This window comes from Electrophorus electricus, chromosome 21 (assembly GCF_013358815.1).
Source record: "Electrophorus electricus isolate fEleEle1 chromosome 21, fEleEle1.pri, whole genome shotgun sequence".
Lineage (NCBI taxonomy): Eukaryota > Metazoa > Chordata > Actinopteri > Gymnotiformes > Gymnotidae > Electrophorus > Electrophorus electricus.
This window is the reverse complement of record NC_049555.1, coordinates 10,317,674-10,328,099: the sequence shown is the minus strand read 5'-3', so window position 1 is coordinate 10,328,099 and position 10,426 is coordinate 10,317,674.

The window sequence follows — 10,426 nt, the reverse complement described above, 5'->3', positions numbered from 1 at the left end:
GGATAGGGAATGCCAAGGACTGGATTAAGGACTTCTGGGTTAGACAATAGAATTTAACAATGAGTAATAGTTGCTGACAATGACATGCAAATTATGAACCCATCATGTAGTTTAAATGAGCGCTACAAAAGTGTTAGCTTTTAATTCTAGGTATAGTCAAGATGTGACTTATATGAAGAATTATTAATCTAAGTAAACCAAATCCCATGGTTATCAGAAAACAGTTGTTCACAGGCTGCTGCACCATGTGTGTGCGTGCATGTGTATTTGTGTGTATGTGTGTGTGTGTGTGTGTATGTGTGTGAGAGAGAGAGAGAGAGAGAGAGAGAGAGAGAGCGAGAGAGAGAGAGAGCGCAAACTGGCCTCCTAATCTCTTGTGGACAATCTTTTATTCCCTTCAATAGAAAGTGCTATTAGAGAAAACAAATGGAAACCAGGACACTCCTCTGTACGTGTGTGTGTGTGTGTGTGTGTGTGTGTGTGTGTGTGTGTGTATGCGTATGTAATGGAGACCCCTGCAGCATTTATTTACACAGTAACCCCAGATGCTGTGAAACTTCCACCATGTGGCCTTAAGCACACACGTGCATGCACACACACACACTCACACAGGCCCCTGTTTGCAGAGGTGTTTTTTTGTTTCTTCAGTGAAAAATGACAGAAATCTTCCTTCCCTTCCTCCGTGCCTTGTACACGCTGCACCCCCCACCCCCCACATCCACCCGGCCCTGTGGCCCACCGAGCATGACCACCACAGTGGCTCAACACCATCAGCCTCCCCTCCATCCCTCATGGCACAGGGCCGCAGACCCCGTGGCCTGCACGTCCACGCCTGCCCGCTTAGCCACACCCAAAACGGAGCTCTTTTGGGGCGTCTCAATGGTTTAACTGGAACTGGAGCGTGTGGTGGCATGAGCGTCCGCCAGCAGTTTGAGAGCATCTTGGGCAAATCTGCATAGCTTATTCACAGCCCTGCTCCCATTCTAACAAACAGCTCTTGGTAAGTTTGCATGGTAATGTGGCTCTAAATGATAGCTGGTAGGATTATCCTCAGCTTGGGAGAAATGCCCCTCTCTCTCTCTCTCTCTCTCTCTCTCTCTCTCTCTCTTTCTTTCTCTCTCTCTCTCTCTCTCTCTCTCTCTGCCTGATTTGCGCAGCAGTGAAGCAGAAAAGGAGGCCTGACTGTGCGTGGCATGGTCGCATTGTGCAGTGGCTGGGTCTCGGGATTATTGACATGCTTTCATTTGTGGGCCCTGGCTTTGAAAGGGGACACATTCCTGCTCACAATAGCCCCAGTGTGCCGCTCCAGGGCCCTGAATGGGCCACGGAGTATCAGGGGGACTCGTCAAGCAGCAATCAATGCAAACAGGATGAAAGGCCTTATCAAACAGGACAAACGCAGACATGAGCACTGTCGCCAAATGCAAAAAGGCGTGGGGGGGGGATGATGGTTAGAGTGGGGGCGGGGTTTGAAAAACAAGAGACAGAGAGAAAGCTGGAGGCTTTGGCCCTAGGCCCCGTTGTTCTCTGGATTCAGAGAGAAAGCAAGGGGAGGAAGGAGGCAGAGCCAATGAGCACTCTGAAATTCTAATTCTCCGACATCAGCAGCCACATAGCAGCTATATCTCGAGAACAGAAGCAGTGACATAGTCGGTGCTCACACTCTTGCTTCCAGCCGATTTAGCATACATCAGCATACACCGCTTGGATGATATATCCATATAAAAGCCCTCAGTGCTGGTGGATCTGTGTCGGTTAATCCAACGTGGTGACTGGGGGATTGCCAGCGAGGATGGGGGGTAAGGAAGGCCCATCTCTTCAGGGACTCCCCTCCCCAATCCTATCAGCTCTGATGGATTTTGCTCTAATCCCACTATAGAGGCACAAAACTCCACACAGGAACCTGTAGAGTGTGAGCCTGTTAAGAGCAGCATTGCCTATCACAGCCATACATTATCACAGCCATACGTCACTGTGTTCTGTGTTTCTGCGTGTCCGCAGCCACGTGTGTGTGTGTTTGTTTGCTCGCTCAGGTGTGGTCTATAGCACAGAACACACGTGTCTCTCTCAGGGCATCTGCAAAGTTGATCTGCGGCGAATAGAAAACCTTAGGGGTCCCAGGAAAACACGTCAACCATAAGCAAATTCTGTCCCATGCTGACTAAGGAATGAAAAAATCTGTCCACAGTAAGATTCAGACACAGCTCAGACACACATTTACAACGTCCTAATCATCTGATAGAGACTAATTCTCAGAAATGGCTTCCAGTACAAAACTAGTCAATCTAATGCAGGGAGAGAGGATATACAGTACACATGGCAGCTTCCACACTCTGTAATAATATTAACTGTGAGTTTAATTCTGAGTAATTATAGTCATTCTAAGTTTACACAGTAATGTTTGTCATTCTCTGAACTCTGTGCATGTCCTGTTGAGGATCAATTCCCAGTTGGGCCAAGTGCCTAATATGGCCATGAGTTCTTGAGAAATACTGTTTGCTACTTGGCTCTGATTTACAGAAGATGGAAATAGACAGACACACATGCATACTAAATAGCTTCTACATGGAGAATTCTGTTTGAAAATCAATACAAAGAAACATTTAACTATATAATCAACAAATCTGTTTAAACGAATTAGCATAAATCTGGCGTTTGGAACACATTGGGCCCAGCTGTTTGGAGAGCGCAGGAGCGCACGAGTGAGAGAGGGAGACGGAGAGAGTGTGAGAGAATGGCCACAGGACTGCCTGCAGCTCTTTAGAAAGGTGGTGTTATTTTTGGTGATTGAGACACAAGTGGCAGAGGCTTTAAAAGCAGGTCAACAAAGTGGCCCCGTGCCCCGTGCTGAGTGTTAACGCGCGGCAGGGTCACTGGAGTGGAGCACCTCTTCAGCATTCACAATGCCAAACGCCACTATCACCTGACGGAGGAGAGGCGGGGATGCCGTAGAGCTCTCATGTTCTTGGTCCACACCCACACACCTACGTGGAGACACTCGCACATGCTTACACCGTCCAAAGTCTGTATACTTTACGGCGGCCTCTGCAACGGCTCTCATCTCCGCCCCTACAATGGCTCTTTAAATCGCGACTCGCAGCTGCGAGTGGCTTTCACCGCTGGAACTCCTCAGTGGCGCTCACGCCTCAGTGGAACTGATTGTCTTGGGCCTCTCTCTGTGGGCTCTGTCCTGTGAAGCTGCCAGCATTCGGCCCCGTCACCTGAATTCTCCCCGCAGTTCCTCCCTGTCGTAAACGGCTCAGATGGGCCCTGCTGGCCAAATTGTCCCCTGAGGACAATTCCAAAGTGTCAGAGCAGCACAATGGGTCTTGTGGTTAATGTGTGACTGCTGCCCTTTCAGTCAACACTCACACACACACACACACACACACACACACACACACACACACACACACACACACACACACACACACACACACACACACACACACACACACACACACACACACCTGCATAGCGAATGCCATTGTGGATGCCTCAGTCTCACCATTACGTGTGAATGACCCCTCCCCATCATGTTGTCGGGGGTAACAGCTTATTCAAAGGCAATGCCCTGGCAAGAGCAAGGCATCATTCCCTCCCGCCATCGGCAGAGGTGGACTGCACACAGGAGTGGCTCCGGCACCTGAGGGCCTCCTGAAGACGACTGCCGGGGCTGGGTAGTTAGCACAGCTCCCCTACTCACACATTCCTTACAGAGGTGCACGGGAGGAAGGGGTAAATAGTTGACAGGCTGTTTCTACAGGCTAAAAGCAAAGGCTTGTGTTTTGGTTTGTTTTTTAAGTTGAGAAGGTGTTATACTTCTGAAGTAACAGCCTGTGTTCCTCTACAGGCGTTTGGGAGAAGGTGTCGTGGCTCAGTAGAGACCAGTTTCACCCGGCCGGGTGCGCCTCGCATTTGCAACATCTTGCAGCATAACGAAAACGAGAGCTCGAGGTCCTGCCGTGGATTGCCAGCACCAGGCGGAAAGGTCACCGTTCCTTTGTCGCTCTGGGTCACAAGAGCCTGGCAGTCTTTCTGGCCCCACAGCTTGGTTTCCAAGGGAACAAGAATTTACCGCCTCAGAGTCTCAGAGGCCGGCGGGCAAGAGCAGCGCAGCTCAGCAGGGCACCTCGGGCTCTCGGCCGGGGAAAATGGAAGTGGTTATTGTCTCGTAGTGAAATAACAGAATTGCAGGACAATGTAAGGACCTTCAGGAAGCGACAGTGGCGAAAGGTCAGTGCGTTGCTCCACTGGGATGCACATGCCCTGAGAACACATCTGCCTTGGGGGTTGGGGGTGGGGCTGTTAAATGGAGAACAAAGCTCAGACCAGTTTCTGTGTAACAGAATGTTCTAGAACCATAGCATTCTTTAGGACAGCATTGTCCTCTGCTGTCTTCTGTCCTCCTATGCTTGTGCAATGCCTAAAGGAAGCCTAAATATATAAGCAGGCCTGAGCCTCCCAAACTCTGTGACCCCGCACAGGCCGGAGACAAAGGAAGCCATTGTGGAGCGTAGATGAGCCCCTAAACAAAACCCTCGTTAACCAGGCTCCGGCAGAACGAGGGAAGACCATCAGAAGCCTCAAAGGATGCAGCAGCGGAGAAGAGGAGGATCTGCGTTCTGTCTGGGCGCCACAGATAAGGCTTATTAAAAATGATGAAGTGAGTGGGATGAAAATACCTACACGTGCGCACATGGCTGTGCTGGAGATAGAACATGGCTAAGGATGAGATTTACGACTGTCTCCCAAACCAAACTGCTAACTCAACCGGGATACGGTGACGTGGCTTCTCTGAGGTAAATATGTGTGGCTTGTACACAGAGCCTGTCGCCTAAGTCACGAGTGTGTCCACCCCAGCCCCACCTAGCATACATCTCTCAGTGCATTACCATGTAAATGTGGCCTTAAATAGAGCTGGTAGGTTTACCTCCAGAGAAGCCCCCGCCTCACTGTTGACTTCATTGAGTGCTGCTACTAACCTGTTATCAGCCCATAGTCCTCTTATCAAAAGACTGGAGAACTGCCCAAGGTTCATCACCCTCACTCACAGAGAGGCTGCTGACTGCTACCGCCTTCATAATAACTCACACACACACACACACACACACACACACACACACACACACACACACACAAATGCACTCTCTCTTTCTCTCTCCCCCCATAAAATCATATTCAAATGTCTCTATGTACTGAAACTTGAATACAGCAATGAGTACTGTGGAAATTTTCAGCGTCACAGCCAGAGTGAAAAACAGAACTCGGTTTAGTTTCAGTTAGCTCAGCAGAAGGTCCTAGAAATCTCGCTGAGCTTACTCCGTATTTGTCCAACCTGGAACTGTGGCCCTGGCCTTTCTCTGCTTGCTCTGATTGGCTTATCAGCAGAAGGCTTGACAGAGTGACTGAACAGCTCTGAGAGGCTTGGATGGCCTCCATCACTCCACAGTCAGCCGTGCTGCCCTGCCCTAATGAGGTTAAGCACTCTTCAGTGGTACCGAGGTGCGTGAGACTACTGCACTGCAAGTGTTCGAGGAAACAGATCAGCTCTAGTCAGTGGCAGCATCCTACTACACACACACACACACATCCACCGAAATGAGGAATACGTGTAATAAGCTTATACATGAAGAATATGTACAATCGAAAAAGGTAAATCACGTCCAAAAATATTGTAATAAAATTGTATTTGTTATGTGACTAACATAACAAAAAATAATAAACACTAAATAAACACAAAATTGTCAACCTCAATGCCTCCCACATTCTAACCACAAGGGGGGACTGCAGAGTGACCACTGATGCCCCTCCAATGGGACGTCATTCATTATGAGCATTAGAAAAGACTTTGCTACAAAGTAGCCAAAAGAACTGTTAGATATTAACTTTCATGTTCCTCTACTGTCAGTTACTACAGATAGACTGTAACCACATATAACTCATTATTAGTATGGCGTGTTAATGGATTTCACTATCCGATACAGAGATGTCTGCTAGCTGGGCTCCAAATGGCCCAGTTCCTCTTTCTCTGGCACTCAGTATTTCTGCCTGGAAATACACAGTGCTCCTTTTCTACTTCTCTGGCACTTCTTTTTGCACAGAGGTCAGTCTCTCTCTCTCTCTCTCTCTCTCTCTCTCTCTCTCTCTCTCTCCAGAAAAAGGCTTTTAGGACTGTGCATTGAACAGACCAGTCTGCAGTCTGCAGACAGCTCTAAAAAGTGATGACTTCACCATAACCTGTTGCTATTAGCGAGCTCCTGCCATTTGCATTATTTATGCGGAAAAATCCTTTCCGTTGCTTTTTAAAGCTTTGCATTATGTTAACAAGGAGAAAAAGTCACAGCAGCGAAGCTCCCCTTGCACAATGAAGAATTGATCCGAGTGAAATGGGCCGCTTTTAACCTTCATTTTTAAAGCCTCTGTTAATGCACCCTCAGCGTGGGAAGGTGCTTTCCCAGCATGCAACAGCTGTAATGGCACAGTGACAGGGGCATGGGCAGCAGGTCTGGCATGTGTGTCATGGGCAATCTGGAATCTAAGGGGCGTGAACTCTTCTCTTTCCCACACACACACACACACACACAGTATACTTGAGTCGCAGTTGGAGATTGCAGTACAAAGAAAATAAGATTTAAGGTGGGCTGAGAGGCCATAGGACAATGAAACAGACACATGACCCACGTGACGTGGTTATCTCTATGTGTGTGTGTGTGTGTGTGTGTGTGTGTGTGTGTGTGTATGTATGTATGCACGTGCTAGGGGAGGGGTTTGATTGAAGGGCAACTCACTCAATAGTTCTCTGAACCAGGCCATAGTTATCAGCAAAGAGCCTGTACAAGGCTGTGACACGTGTGTAATTTGATTTGCACATAGCATACAAAAATATTGGCATAATCGCTGTTAAAATGGTCAGCACAGGTTAACACAAGCAGAAGGGGCCTCAGTGTTGAATCAGTGTTAGCAGCTGGAACTGGACGTCATTGATCTGAATTACTGAATATAAAAGTAATGCATGCATACTGCAAAAGTGAATGCCATTAAGACAGAGAGGCTTGCAGATAAAAGTGCAGCCATCTGTCTTTCCAAAGGACAAGAAGGCAGATGGAGTAGAGCTAGGCTGAATCGTGCACGCACGTCTCCACCCTCGCCTGCTGCAGTTCTGCGTTACACCAGGGCACCAGGGTGGAGAACGGAGAAATGGAGACGCAGGTGAACAGGAGCACGCAGAAGCAGAGTCACACCGCTGTGATCTAAATTATACGTGCAGGGCCTAATGCAGAAAAAGCCTCCGAGGGGATCGATCTCTTCATCATGCGTGCTGAGACAGGGACAGGCCCGGCTCCGCCGGCCGACACGGGCGCCTGAGTGAGAGAGAAGCAGTTTCCAGGGGGACGGAGAAGAACAATTAAAGAGCGTCTGTCGGAGTCAAGCACCTCCTCTCAGGCTTTTTGCTCATTAATTGGGATTTGGGGGAGGGCGAGGGCTCCCGGGTTCGAGTGGCTCGCCGTGAATGACAGAGCCACTCGGCGGCCTCTTCAGAGCCTGACCAGAGCAGATGAGTTTCAGACCAAACGTGATGAACAGCGCGGGGTTGCAGCCAAGAGGCTCTCTCTGCTTCACTCTCACCATCTCCCTCTCACACGCACGCTCACGCGCCCGCGCGCCCGCCAGCGCACGCACACACATATACACTTCAGATGCGTGAAGAGCATTTCAAGTAGGACAGAAAGCCGGGAGGCATCGATGGACGCGCACATGCACACACACACGCCCCCACGCGTGCGCACACTCGGCACCTGCGAGCGCACGCTTCCTCGAAAGCCCTGGCCAGCCTGGAATAATATGCAATAAGCTATATATATATGCAGATAACGTGTATGAATCGCAAGTGAGCAATGTGAGCAATGCAATTGTATATAATAAGTCTCACCTGAGCACGCATTCTATAACCTTTTTTATAATGCCAGATCTGCTGTAAAAAAGGAGATATCTACAGAACTCAGCATGACTTGCAGAAACCTGGAAAACTTCATAAAGGACTCTAGGATATGTCCTCCCGCTGACGGCAGCGGTAAGTGTGACCCTATCACTGTGGCTCTGACACTAATGTGAAGAAGCCGAGGGTTGGAGTAGTCCTCCACCAACTCCTTCAGAGGCTCCAGCCACAGGTGATGATTACAGAAGACCAAGGTTCCAGTGCTGAGCTCACCACAGACACACAGACACACACACACTCGGAAGTTCAAGAGATAAACAAGGCAAATTATATCACTTACAATTCTCCTACACATGTGTTAAACAGAAACAAAGGTGATAAGGTTAAAAAAGTGATCGATTCTTTCTTGTTTAGGGATTTAACCAGATTGATGTATTGGTTTAGAGGTAGGAGAACACAGGAGAATTGAGTGCACATTACTCTGGACTTATTCCTTTGACCATGTCTAACTTCCACTGCATAACTATATTGATCCGAAATCTAAATCTGTCCCACGTGTGTAATCCAGGCCAGTTCTCAGGCCAGTGCAGTGTTTGGGCTGAGCAGGCGGCCATGCTGACATAACAATCCAGCCTAGTGAGGGTGCACCTCTCAGCACCAGACGGCAGGCCTCACACAAAGGCTATCTGTCCCTGCAGGGACCGTCTGACTCAGCCCCGTCCACCCACCTCCACCTTCACCTCCACCCCCGGCTGCTAATTTCGTGACCTTCCCAGACAACCAGCAGAAAGGATAGGCAGGAGAGGAAAAAGTGTCTTTCACACTGTTTCATGCATTCTCTTTTATGTGGTCTCCTTCATGCTCCCCCCTCTCTCTCCTTCTCTCTCTTTCAGTCTCTTGGTCTCTCCCTTGTGCTTGCTGCCACGCCATGATCGAGAAATTTCCCTCCAGGCGAAATTGACTTCACACAAGTACTTCCACGCCTGGTGACTGACATGAGCTCTCTAAAAATATCTCCTTCACCAGCGATGGATTGCTTTTGAGCTGCACCTCCTGTCAGAACACACTCGAACAGAGGCTGAGATGGGGGGAGCGGGGGAGGGAGAGATGGAGGGAGGGATGGATAGAGGGAGTGGGTGGGTGGAGGAACGGAGGAGCTGACAGCGGTGGGAAAACAGTGCGCACTCTGAACATGGAGTTATCAAGCAGTGCCAAGCAGGGGTTGAGACACAGGATCAGAGGAGCCTGAGGCTGCCTCTCAGCATGCACGCTCACACACACACACACAAACTCTCTCTGCAACACCACACATACACCCAAACAAAACCTTTTACTCATGCCCCTTCATACACACACACACACACACACACACACACACACACACACACACACACACACACACTCACACTCACAGAGGCATTTCTTAAGTATTTACACACTAATTACATTGCTCAGGCTTCTCTCTCTCTCTCTCTGTCTCTCGCTCTCACACACACCCTCCGACGACGCGAAAGGCCAACGCAATTACAGGTCACATCCGGCTCTCCTTACCAGATCCCCTCCTCGCAGGCAATACATTCCACTATGGCCCAATAAAGGAGCCATTGATCTGCAACTCTAACGGTCCTGAATTAAAACCTCCTCGGTATGCGACGCCACTGCTCTGATGATCCGGATGCACACGGATCCATTTAAACGTGGAGTTTGCTGCTAGGCAGGCACCATAATCATCTTTCTCCAGTCTTTAAATGCGAAAGACAGCAAGCAATTAACCAAATCAACAGAGATTAATGCTTTGACTGTGTGTGAGACCATTAGTCTTCTTTGCCAAAGAAGATTAAAAACGGACTTTCTTTTAATTCCCTAATTATAAGCCTGCTGCATGTTAATGTCTCCCCAACAAGCACACATTTCCCTGGCAATTAGCATAAGCAGCTCAGACGGCAAAGCTAAAAACAAATAGAATATTTAGCCTGCATTAATGGGACAAAGTTATGAAAAACGCAGCTACTGTTCTGCAGCAGGTGAAATGTATGGGAGTGCTTTCATCCCCCCCCCAATATATTCATTCTTTTGGCCACATCCAGGATCTTGTTTACACGTTCGAAGCCTGTAACACCAAGCAGGGCACAGTAATCTCTCATGGCAGGCTGCATGCCAGTGTGATTTCACATAAGCCTCGGTAGTGTATGGTTGCAGCTCAGTGTTTCGTAAGAGCAGACCCACAGCCTATAGCTCATACGATGAGGACTATACTATTTGCAAAAAGGATTATGATCCAGAATATGGTTGTGGGGGTAAATTGGGATTAATTTACTCTGAACCAGCAGTCACTGATTTATGGGGCAATAAATGTTTCTGTTGGTGACATAGCCTTAGTCCAAGGGCTGAGGTGCAAGGCTTGGCAAAGAGGACAGTTTGGTTTGGGGTGTAATTGGTGGTGTTATGATTAAATTCACAGCTGAAAGATTTGGAGCCAGGAAAAGG